This window comes from Rhinopithecus roxellana, chromosome 10, assembly GCF_007565055.1.
Source record: "Rhinopithecus roxellana isolate Shanxi Qingling chromosome 10, ASM756505v1, whole genome shotgun sequence".
NCBI lineage: Eukaryota > Metazoa > Chordata > Mammalia > Primates > Cercopithecidae > Rhinopithecus > Rhinopithecus roxellana.
Genome location: NC_044558.1, coordinates 119,450,815 through 119,462,884, shown reverse-complemented (window position 1 = coordinate 119,462,884; position 12,070 = coordinate 119,450,815). Strand labels below are relative to the sequence as shown.

At 43.9% G+C, this 12,070-nt stretch overlaps 1 long non-coding RNA gene across 2 annotated transcripts in view; it reads left to right on the top strand.

The window, feature by feature from the left end:
* The window catches only part of LOC104678595, a 25,518-nt gene extending 13,448 nt beyond the window's left edge, over positions 1-12,070 (top strand). Inside the window, exons 4-5 of one of the 2 annotated variants that reach the window (XR_750210.2) lie at positions 9,179-9,466; positions 11,224-12,069. This is a non-coding gene — a long non-coding RNA (uncharacterized LOC104678595). Of the gene's footprint in view, positions 1-9,178 lie in introns of both variants that reach the window. The other variant, XR_004059672.1, reaches the window with a different exon arrangement.

Below are 12,070 nucleotides of genomic sequence, written 5' to 3'. Positions count from 1 at the left end.
AACCTAAACAAAACCTCAACAGCCTTTTTGGGGGGTAAAAATTAACAAATTATATAAAAATGCAAAAGACCTAAAGATGATTCTGAAAAAAGAATAACAAAGTTGGAAGAGTCATGTTATTTGATTTTAAGATTTATTCTAAAGCTACAGGAATCAAGACAGTGCAGTACTGGTATAAGAATAGACATATAGACCAAAGGAACAGACAAGGGAGTCCAGAAATAGACCACAAATATAGAGTCAATTGATTTTCAACAAAAGTGCCAAGGTAATTCAATGGAGAAAGGATAGCTCTTCAACAAATGGTACTATAACCATTGGACATTCACACATCAAAACAAATGAACGTTGACCATTACTTCATACTATATACAAAAATTAACTTGAAATGGATTACAGACCTACATGTAAGTCAAAATTATAAAACTTCTGAGGAAACATAGGATGAAATTATATGATCTTGAATTAGGCAAAGCTTTCTCAGAAAGGTCACAAACATCTCAAACCATATAAGAAAAATTTGATACATTGGACCTTATCAAAATTAAAATGTTCTGCTCTTCCAAAGATGTCATATGAATGTAGCTCAATAAAGCTGCTATAAAAAAATTAACTTTTTTCTTTTCTTTTCTTTCTTTCTTTTTTTTTTTTTTCAAAGACAGGGTCTACTTTGTTGACCAAGCTGGAATGCAATGTCACGATATCCACTCACTGCAACCTCCATCTCCCAAGTTCAAGCAATTCTCCTGCCTCAGCCTCCAGAGTAGCTGAGATTACAGGCATGTGCCACCATACCCAGCTAATTTTTGTATTTTTAGTAGAGAAAGGGTTTCGCCAAGTTGGCCAGGCTGGTCTCAAACTCCTGACTTCAAGTGATCCACCCACCTCAACCTCCCAAAGTGCTGGGATTACCATGCCTGGGCAAAAAGATAATATTAAGAAAAAAATTTAAAGCCACAGACAGAAAAATTTTATAAAATTTTATGTCTATAACTTGTATCCAGAATATATAAAGAACTTTGACAGCTCAAAAATAAAAATATTTTTTGAATCGAACTAAAAAATGATCAAAATATTTGAACAGACACTTTCACCAACAAATGTACATATTAGTGGAAATTTGTTCATTAGAAGATGCTAATTTGAATTTTGGGGAATGTAAATTAAGATATGACAAAGTACCATTGCATACCCACTAGAATGTCTAAAATTACAAGGAGGGACATTATCAAACATTTGACAAGCGTATGGAGCAACTGAAACTCTCTTACATCGATGGTGGGAATGAAAAATGATAAAACCACTTTAAAACAGTTTGGCAGTTTTTATAAAATTAAATACATATTTACTATATGATCCAGCAATACCACTCTCAGGGATTTATGCAAGAGAAATGAATTCATATGTCTACACAAAGACCTGTATTCACATTACAATTACAATTTTATTCATAATAGCTAAAGACTGGAAACAGCCCAAATGTCCACCGACAGGGAAATGGATAAACAAATTCCACTACATTCAGACCATGAATAATAGTCAGCAATGAAAAAAAAAAAACTACTGATTCATGCAACAATATGAATTATTCTCAAAACTGATATACTATTAGCAACCAGAAACAAAAGGCTATATTTTATTTGATTCTATTAATATTACATTCTGGAAAACAGATCAGCTATTGCCAGGAAGTGGGGGTGGGTGAGGAGATAACTGCAAAGATGCATGAGAGGATTTCTGGAGTTGATGGACGTATTATGTATCTTGACAAGGCAGTTACATGACTGCAGGAAATCAACAATACTTACTGAATTATGTACAGTACGGGGTAAATTTTGTTAAAATTAGTCCCTAATAAACCTGACTCTTAAAAGCAAAAGCAAAAGTAGAAAAGAACCACCTTAGAGAAGAACAAAGAAGGGGGGAAATGCTGAAATCTTACATTATTCAGGCTAAGAGGTCCGTGTGTATGGAGGACTCCATGATGGAATAACCTTTCTTCCCACTAACCAATAATTTAGCATTTATATGGTGCTCACCCTGGGAAAACAAATAAGGAAGTTAAGAATTTGTATTTATATATTTATATTTTTTAATCCCTACCACTGAAAGGTCTAGACACACCTTCCAACCTTAATTCAGGTTGTTCAAGAAAGAACAGTTCAAGTTTAGTGAAATTACACATAGGAAAAGATATTGACATATCTTTAATACTAAAAATAGAATTTAAAAGGGTCTTTTACAGTTCCCCAAAGGAGGTAAAGATATTTTACACACATTCATTCTTAGCTCTTGATCTATGGATGCATAGAAGTTCAGACCCAGCAAGATGTTGTGGAACTAAATAGTTTTGCCCAAGAGAGAAACATGACTGGATTGACATGTTGGAAATGCTGGAAGACACTCTGGCAGTTGCGGTGTGGAAAGGGAATTTGATCAGGGCAAATTCAGATAGATAGACCTGGTTGCTGAAAGTATCCCTTGAACAGATGCTGAAGCCCTTGCCTAGGGAAATTGGGAGTGACAGAGTTAGAGGCAACAACTCAGTGGGACTCGGCCATTGGTCGAATGTGAGGGAGGGATGAGGGAGAAAGTAGCATGGGGGATCACATTAAGGTTTCTGACTTGGTGGAGGATGATGTTATACCAAAAGACTCTGGTAAGAGGGGCAAGACGGTATGCTTGGGAAGAGGAAGTGTTCCCTTGTGACACCTATCCGTGTTGATCTGGGCATTTCATCTTGGCTTTTTCCAGAACCCCTTCTCTGCCCTAATCAGGGTTTGGGGTCTCTCCTCTGTCTTCTCACATTATATTAAACTATGACATAATTAATAAATGATCTGTTTTATGTCCACCTCTCCTGTTTAACTTGAAGCTACTCAAGGGCAGGATCTGTGACTTCTCCATCTTTAGATCAAGTCCAAACTCCTTATCATGGCTTAACAGGCCTGGATGACCTCACTGCTGTGTCCCTTCTTTCCTCTCAGCACCCCACAACTTCTCCACCAAACCATTCCTCTCTTACCTGCAGACTGTACATTGCTAGTCCCTCTGCCTGGAATGTTCTTCCTTCTCACAGTCTGATATGGTTTGACTGTGTCCCCAACCAAATCTCATCTTGAATTGTAGCTCCCATAATTTCCATGTGTTGTGGGAGGGACCTGGTGGGAGATAATTGAATCATGGGGGCTGTTTCCCCCATACTTTCTCATGGTAGTGAGTAAGTCTCATGAGATATGATGGTTTTATGAAGGGAAACCCTTTTACTTGACTCTCATTCTCTCTCTTGCCTGCCGTCATGTAAGACATGACTTTCGCCTTCTGCCATGATTGTGAGGCCTCCCCAGGCACGTGGAGATGTGAGTCCATTAAGCCTCTTTTACTTTGTAATTTACTCAGTCTTGGGTATGTCTTTAACAGCAGCATGAAAATGGACTAATACACAGTCCCTCCCATACCTGGAAATGTCTTGATCATTTCTTGTTCTCAGCTAAGCCACAGTTTTCTTTAGGAAACCTTCAATAACCCCCAATCCTGTATAGGGGCCCTTCCAGAATATTCCCATGGCACCTCTGCTTCCAGTTATATTAGTACCTACCACTCTATTATAATTGCTTGTTTTCCCCATTACCCTCTAAGTTCCATCTCACCATGGTAGCAGTTGTCATAATGTCTTAGTCCATTCAGGCTGCTATAACAAAATACCTTAGACTGGGCAATTTATAAACAACAGAAATGTATTCCTCATAGTTCTGAAGGCTGGGAAGTCCAAGATCAAAGTGCCAGCAGAGTCATTGGCTGGTGAGGGCTGCACTCTGCTTCAAAGATAGTGTCTTCTGGCTGCCTACTCATATGACAGTGGGGATGAACAAGCTCCCTCAGGCCTCTTTCCTAAGAGCACTAATCCCACAGATGAGGGCTCTGCCTCATGACCTAATAAGCTCTAAAAGGTTCCACCTCTTAATCATAGTGCACTGGAGGCCGGGTGCAGTGGCTCACACCTGTAATCTCAGTACTTCGGGAGGCAGAGGCGAGCGGATCAACTGAGGTCGGGAGCTTGAGACCAGCCTGGCCAACTTATTGAAACCCCGTCTTTACTAATAACACACAAAAAATTAGCCAGGCATGGTGGCACTCGCCTGTAATCCCAGCTACTCAGGAGGCTGAGGCATGAGAATTGCCTGAACCCGGGAGGCAGAAGTTGGAGTGGGCTGAGATCGTGCCACTGAACTCCAGACTGGGGAACAGAGTGAAACTGTGTCTCAAAATGTGTGTGTGTATATATATATACACACACACACACACACACACACACAAATTTGGTGGGGGCACAAACATTCAGGCTATAACAAATAATAAGAATTTTTAAAATAATGACAATATTGGCTAATATTTATTAGGTACGTAATATATGCCAGACATCCTACTGAGTAGTTTGATGTATTAACTCACTTCGACTTTACTACAACCCTTCAGGGTGGGTCCTTTCATAGTCACATTTTACAGATCAGGAAACTGAAATATCGAGAAGCAAGTAACTTGCTCGAGGTCAACATTCTACAAAGAATATTAATAAACAACAGCTATTTATTTCATTCTCCCTGGTTCCTAGCATGATCCTGTCAGGGAATAGATGTTCAGTAAATGTTTGTGGACTTGATCTGACGTGAGCAGGTTGTACCTGAGCTGGCAGTGCTGCCTGGCACAGAAGAGAGGGCAGACCGGGCCAAATGCTCATAAACACAGGGCACCTATACCAGGCTTTGATGAACACTCTCTAGCACCACTGCTTGGAGCCAGAAGAAGGCTTCTATATCTGACAGTTTGTATCCAGAACATGCAAAGAACTTTTGGTCTGGACATGGTGGCTCACACCTGCAATCCTAACACTTTGGGAGGTCGAGGTGGGAAAATTGCTTGAACCCAGGAGTTTGAGGACAGCCTGGTCAATATGGTGAGACTCCAACTCTACAAAAAAAAAAAAAAAAAAAAAAAAAAAAAAAGTTTTTTTAATTTTAAAAAGAACTTTTACAGCACTTCATTATATATATATATATATATATATATATATATATTTTTTTTTTTTTTTTTTTAGATGGAGTCTTGCTCTGTCACCTAGGCTGGAGTGCAGTGGTGCAATCTTAGCTAACTGCAACCTCCACCTTCCCAGGTTCAAGTGATTCTCCTGCCTCAGTCTCCCGAGTAGCTGGGATTACAGGCGCCCGCCACCATGCCTGGCTAATTTTGGCATTTTTAGTAGAGATGGGGTTTCGCCATGTTGGCCAGACTAGTCTCGAACTCCTGACCTGAGATCCACCCACCTTGGCCTCCCAAAGTGCTGGGATTACAGGTGTGAGCCACCACGCCCAGCCAAAAAAAAATATTTTCCGAAAATTGAACTAGTTGGGCACAGTGGCTCACACCTGTAATCCCAGCATTCTGGGAAGCTGAGGGGGGCAGTCACCTGAGGTCAGGAGTTCGAGACCAGCCTGGCTAACATGGTGAAACCGCGTCCGTCTCTACTAAAAATTGCAAAATTAGCCAGGCGTGGTAGCGGACGCCTGTAATCCCAACTACTTGGGAGGCTGAGGCAGGAGAATCACTTGAACCTGGGAGATGGAGGTTGCAGTGTGCCAAGATTGCGCCACTGCACTCCAACCTGGGTGACAGAGCGAGACTCCGTCTCAAAAAAAAAATTAAACTAAAAGATGGTCAAAATATTTGAACAGACAGTTTCACCAAAGAATACACATTAATAGCAAATTAGTTCATTTAAAAAATGCTAATAGGAATTTAGCATGGTCGAAAGCTGCTCTCAGTACAGCTCCAAGAAGCTTTTGTATTTCCAGGGAACATGCCCTAGACACAGGCCTACAATCGACCCTGTGCTGACCTGGTGATCCTCCTACTTCTTCCCAAAATGATTCCACGTGCACAGGCCGTCCTCACCTCGCCTGCAGTGGCTGGTTCTCTCTTGTGGTCATGCAGTGGGGTTCCTGAAGACCTTCCTGGATAGCTACTAAGGCAAGTTCATGCATCTGATTAATGGAGGTGCCTCTGAGGGGGTTGTTCACCCTGCCTGTCAGCCATTCAGAGAAGGATCCTCAGAGAATATCCCAGAACAGAGTGGGCGGGATAGCAGTGGCTCCCAGCCTCAAGTGCACAGTAGTAACCCCTGCTGAGTTTTCAAAACACTGATACATAGAATGCAGAATTAATTAAATCAGAATTCCTGGGGGGTGGGACCCAGGCATCAGTATTTTTTAAGCACCCTGGAACACTCCACAGTCCAGACCCACTGCAGAGGCACTCAGGCTTGTTCTCTCTCTCTGGCCTTGGTCCCCTGGCCCAGAGTTTGAGAACAGTGGATGTCTGCCATGTGAGATGGGATGGGTGAACCCTGGAGAGCAAGTGAGACCACGTAATCTCAAATGTGGTAAAGCCCTGCGGGGAGAAGCCAGCCTCTGTGCAGGGTTCTTGTGCTCTGAACATCATAACCTGGTCTAAATGTTGAAGGGAAAGTGGTACCTCCCCACTCACTCCTGAAGGGGCAGGAGGGGGTGGCTGTGGGAGTTGGATCTTTATCTCCAGGACTTGATCTGTCCTCCTCTGAAGAACATCTGGAGCTTTCTACCCCTTAGAGATATTTATGTGTCTTTTACAGACTGGACACACAATCTCCAGGGAACAGTGGGGTGAAATGGTTTGCCTACATTCTCCTCACACTCAGATTTCTCCCTCCAGGGCCAATTTCAGAGGATCTGAGTTTTTAGTTTGTTCTGGCAAACCTCAGCATCTTTACATATCTCCTCATGATTTGGCTTTTGGCAAAAACTGGCTCTGACCTGAGGTGTCCCTCCCTAGCCCTGCCGTGCCCCTGTACTTCTCTAGTTTCTTTTCTGAAGACAGCAGAGGGGAAATAGGGAGCACTAGAAAAAGGCATCAGACACAACAGCCTGAACAAAAGCGAAGGTGGTGGCAGCAATAATAATTATGACTATTACTATTAGTGCTGCTGCTAACATTTCCCGAGTATGTACTTTGTTCCAACCACTGTGCCGGGCACTTTCAGGCATCCTTCTCTTTGTCCTCTCACCAAAGCCTATGAGGCAGGAAATGCAGGAAATAGCATCACCATTTTATGGAGGAAAAGAGGAAAGTCACACTGTGGAGCAATGCTTTGTGCCTTTTTAAAAGAAAGGACTGGCTGGGCATGGTGACTCATGCCTGTAATCCCAGCACTTTGGAAGGCCAAAGTGGGTGGATCACCTGAGGTCAGGAGTTCAAGACCAGCCTGGTCAACATGGTGAAACCCCATCTCTACTAAAAATACAAAACTTAGCCAGGCTTGGAGGCGGGCGCCTGTAATCCCAGCTACTCAGGAGGCTAAGGCAGGAGAATCACTTGAACCCAGGAGGCAGAGGTTGCAGTGAGCTGAGATTGCGCCATTGCACTCCAGCCTGGGCAACAAGAGCAAAACTCAGTCTCAAAGCAATAAAAAAAGAAAAGAAAAGAAAAGAAAAGAAAAAAGAAAAGAAAGAAGAAAAGAAAGAAGAAAAGAAAGGAAAGATCAACTGCTTCTCAGGGTCACCTGGGAACTTGCTAGAAATGTAAATATTCTCTGGCCAGAGTTGAATTCATGGGTGTGCAACTAGTGTCGCCACACAGAACATCGAAGCTGAAGTTTGATTTTACCTTCGAATTTGTGTTTACTAAGTCCAATTGGACAATGGAGCAAGCATGGGGGTTTGGAGACTTGGCTCACGGCTTGCCTCCCCTTTCCACCCTGGGTTCTCAGCACCTGCACCCCATCCTCCACACCCCACTTAGTCTTCCCACCCTGCCCAATGACCACTGCCACCCTCCACTCGAGGTGTGTTGATGAGTGTTGTGTTGATGAGCTTGTGTGTGATGAGCTTGTGTTGATGAGAGGAGGCTTGTGTTTGCCATTGCCCTCTGTCCCTGGCGGGGGCCTGGGCACAAACACGGAGAGGATCAGGGTTGCATGCATGCTGCGTGGTGCTCAGGCCAGGGCCAGGCAGCAGCTGTCCCCACTCTAGGGTGGCAGCACCAGTTCAATCCGTGGGCTACTTATCAGGGGCTTCTTCCCATCCCTGATCCAGGTACTAGGCGTGTCCTGGTGTGAGGCTGCAATTAGCATTGGTGGGCATGGTGGCCTGTCTGCTATGGACTGGGGCACTGAGCCAGTGGGAAGGGGAAATTGACTTCCCCACCCTAGGATGAGACCTCTACATATTCTTTTTCTTTTTTCCTGAGATGAAGTCTTGCTCTGTTGCCCAGGCTGGAGTGCAGTGGCATGATCTCAGCTCACTGCAACCTCCACCCCTTGGGCTAAAGTGATTCTCCTGCCCTAGCCTCCCGAGTAGCTAGGATTACAGGTGTGCGCCACCATACTCACCTAATTTTTGTATTTTTAGTAGAGATGGGGTTTCACCAGGTTGGCCAGGCTGGTCTTGAACTCCTCACCTCAGGTGATCCACCTGTCCTGGCCTCCCAAAGTGCTGGGTTTACAGGCGTGAGCCATCCCGCCCGGCCTGCATTTTCCTTTTGCACTAGGCTTTGCAAATAATGTAGCCGGCCATAGCTCTGGCTGGCACAGACCAACTGAATCAAAGCTGTCATGGTGGAGCCCAGAAATCTACTTGAAGAAGCACTCCAGTGATTCTGCTGCATACTAGAGTTTGAGAACCGTTGAGTGACAGGGAAGCTAGGGAGAAAACCTGAAGGTGAACAGACCGTGTGGCCATGGAGAGTGGCAGCTTAGGGGTCCGACAGACCACAATTGAAATCCTAGTGTTTGCTGAGTGACCATAAGCAAGATCCACAGCTCACTGTTGAACAATCATAGATGGGTATATATAATTCAGACACACAGGAAGCTATTCCTGAGAGAATGACCAGCCTGGTAAACTGGATAAAAGCCACTGTAAGATCTATTTACCCTGAGAAGGGGGCTGCCCAACTCCACTTATCAATGCCAAGTGGAACACCCCAGAGGAAGCAACCAATAATATGCTTCATATGCAAGCCATTGGGAACTGGCTTTATAATGACGGGAATATGAACCTTGTGTTTTAAAAATGTATTAACTAGTCTTTCTGAGCTTGCTTCCAACAGGTTCCAGTGTCCTACAGATGTGCCTCTTTTCTCTTTGAAGCTGAGAAACCAAGTCATGCTGAAGACCTGGAAATCCCAGCAGGCTGCAAACCAGCGGCAACCACCATGGGTCAGTCCTTTTGAGATGCTGCTGATTACCCACTCATCCACCAAGTTACCCAGTGTTAAGCCATGGATTCACCACACTCAGATAAAACCTGTCCCTCTGGCATCCCTCCAGAAAAAAACAGGCATGCTCTTGTGAACCCTAAGATGGCCTTAAGTTAATATTCAATGCCCAGGCAAAGACCCTAAATCAGAAATCATAAAGGGAATATGTGCTTTTCAGGTTGGCATTATTCTCCCCAAAACCCTTCTTGCATGCAGGATATAATGAACCAAAAATAATTTTTAGTAATTTTTTTTTTGAGACAGAGTCTCACTCTGTCACCTAGGCTGGAGTACAGTGGCGCAATCTCAGCTCACTGCAACCTCCACTTCTCAAGTTCAAGCAATTCTCATTCTTCAGCCTCCCAAGTGGCTAGGACTACAGGCGTGCACCATCACACCCAGCTAATTTTTGTATTTTTAGTAGAGACAGGGTTTCATCACTTTGCTCGGGCTGGTCTTGAACTCCTGACCTCAAGTGAGCCACATCTGCCTCGGCCTCCCAGAGTGCTAGATTACAGGCGTGAGCCACTGCACCCAGTTATGAATCAGAAATACTTTTTAATAGGCTTAGGATTGTTCTCTTGGATTCCTTAATGGATTCACTTTAATACGTGGGCATTTTTTTTTTTTTTAAATCATGGTGCTCCAACAAGCAGGATGCCAATCAGGTGCTCCTGAGCCCTTCAGATTCAGGAGTGATGTTTTCATTTCCCATCATTATCCCACAATGCACCCCTTAGCATTAAGTAGCCAGAAAGGTAGACAACCATATTCCCCATGATTGAAAAATTAATGAATAGAAAAAGGGGATTAAAACCAGCCCAATTGTCCCATAGAAATGATATTACAGTTTTTAAAAGAACATAAAAACCCTTCCTGTTTTTAAAATTTAAAACATACATTTATCTCATCTGAATTCCTTCCTCAAAAAACAGACACTCAGGCAAAAACAAAAACCTAAAACTCATCAGATCACTGTATCCAGACAGAGACGCCAGACCCCTCATCCATCATGATTACTTCCATACTCCTCCTTAATTCCTGTTTTCCCACTTTTCCTGCTATACAAAACCCTCAATTTTAGTCAGTCAGACAAATACATTTGAGACTTTATCTCCTATTCTCCTTGGCTGCAACACCCCATTAAAGCTTTCTTCCCTGGCAATACTTATTGTCTCAGTGATTGGCATTCTGTGTAACAAGCAGCAGGACCTAGACTGGATCTCTGGTGTTTCAGTAGCATTACCTTTTAGTAAATGCTGTTGTGTTGTGCCCAGATTCCCTTTATGAAACCCAGATCCCACAGGTTATAAGGCTCAGCTCCACAAGACTTCAGACACCAGCCACAAATGGGGTCCCCAGGTGACCCACACTTCTGCCCAGTGGACTATAAATTCAAGGGTTCCATGACTTTCCCCACCCAGCTTTGATAATTCACTAGAATCCTCACAGAACTCAGGAAAATGCCATACCTACTATTACACTTTATTATGATGGACACACACGAGCAGCCAGATGGAGGGGTATTGAGGAAGGGTCTGAATGCATGAGCCTCTGTCCCTGGGGAGGTGGGATGAGCCACTCTCCTGGATATGTTCACCAACTCAGAAGCTCTCCAAGCCCCATTGTGTAGGGATTTTTTTATGGCAGTTTCAGTAAGTACACATGATTGATTAAATCATTGGCCATTGGTGATTGAACTCAATCTCTAACCTCTCTCCAGCTCTCAGAGGTGGGAGAGCAAGGCTGGAAGTTCTAACCTTCTCAGTACATGGTTGGTTTTTCCTGTGTCCAGGCCCCATCCTAAAGCTACCTAGGCCCCCTCTCCCCAACAAGAATCATCTCATTTGCAAAAGAGTAATTTCCAAGGGGGTTAGGAGCTCTATGCTGGGAACCAGGGACCAAGGTTAATATATATTTTGTATTATACCACAGGTACCAATCACCCTCCAGATCTAAGAATGGTTTCAGGCTGGGGCTTTGGTCACCTCTTTATCCAGCTTCTCCCCGGCCCTATTCTGCTCCACTTGCATCCTTAAAGGTTTCACCCAAGAGCTCTTCTTCAAGATAGCACCTATAAAGCCAGACACACTGACATATGCCTATAATCCTAGCACTTTGGGAGGCCAAGGTAGGAGGATGGCTTGAGCCCAGGAGTTCAAGACCAGCCTGGACAACATAGTGAGGCCCCATCTCTACAAAAAAATAAAAAATTATCCAGGTGTGGTGCTGCATGCCTCTAGTCTCAGCTATTCAGGAGGCTGTGGCAGGAAGATGGCTTGAGCCCAGAAGGTCGAGGCTGCAGTGAGTTAAGATCATGCCACTGCACCCATCTTGGGCAACAGAGGGAGACCCTGTCTCTAAAAAAACAAAAACAATTTACAACAGTAAGCACCTGTACACAAACCCCATCTCCAGCCCTGTTTCTAGGGCTTCCAATTTAACACACCTAGAGGCTGGGCATAGTGGCTCACGCCTGTAATCCCAACACTTTGGGAGGCCAAGGCGAGTGGATCACTTGAGGTCAGGAGTTTGAGACCAGCCTGGCCAACATGGCAAAACCCCATCTCTACTAAAAATGCAAAAATTAGCTGGGCATGGTGGCACACGCCTGTAATCCCAGCTACTCAGGAGGCTGAGACAGGAGAATCAGTTGAACCCAGGAGGTGGAGGTTGCAGTGAGCCGAGATCACACCACTGTACCCCAGCCTGGGCAATGAAGGAAGACTCTGTCTCAAAAAATAAATAAATAAATAATACAAAACATACCTGGAGCTTTCTA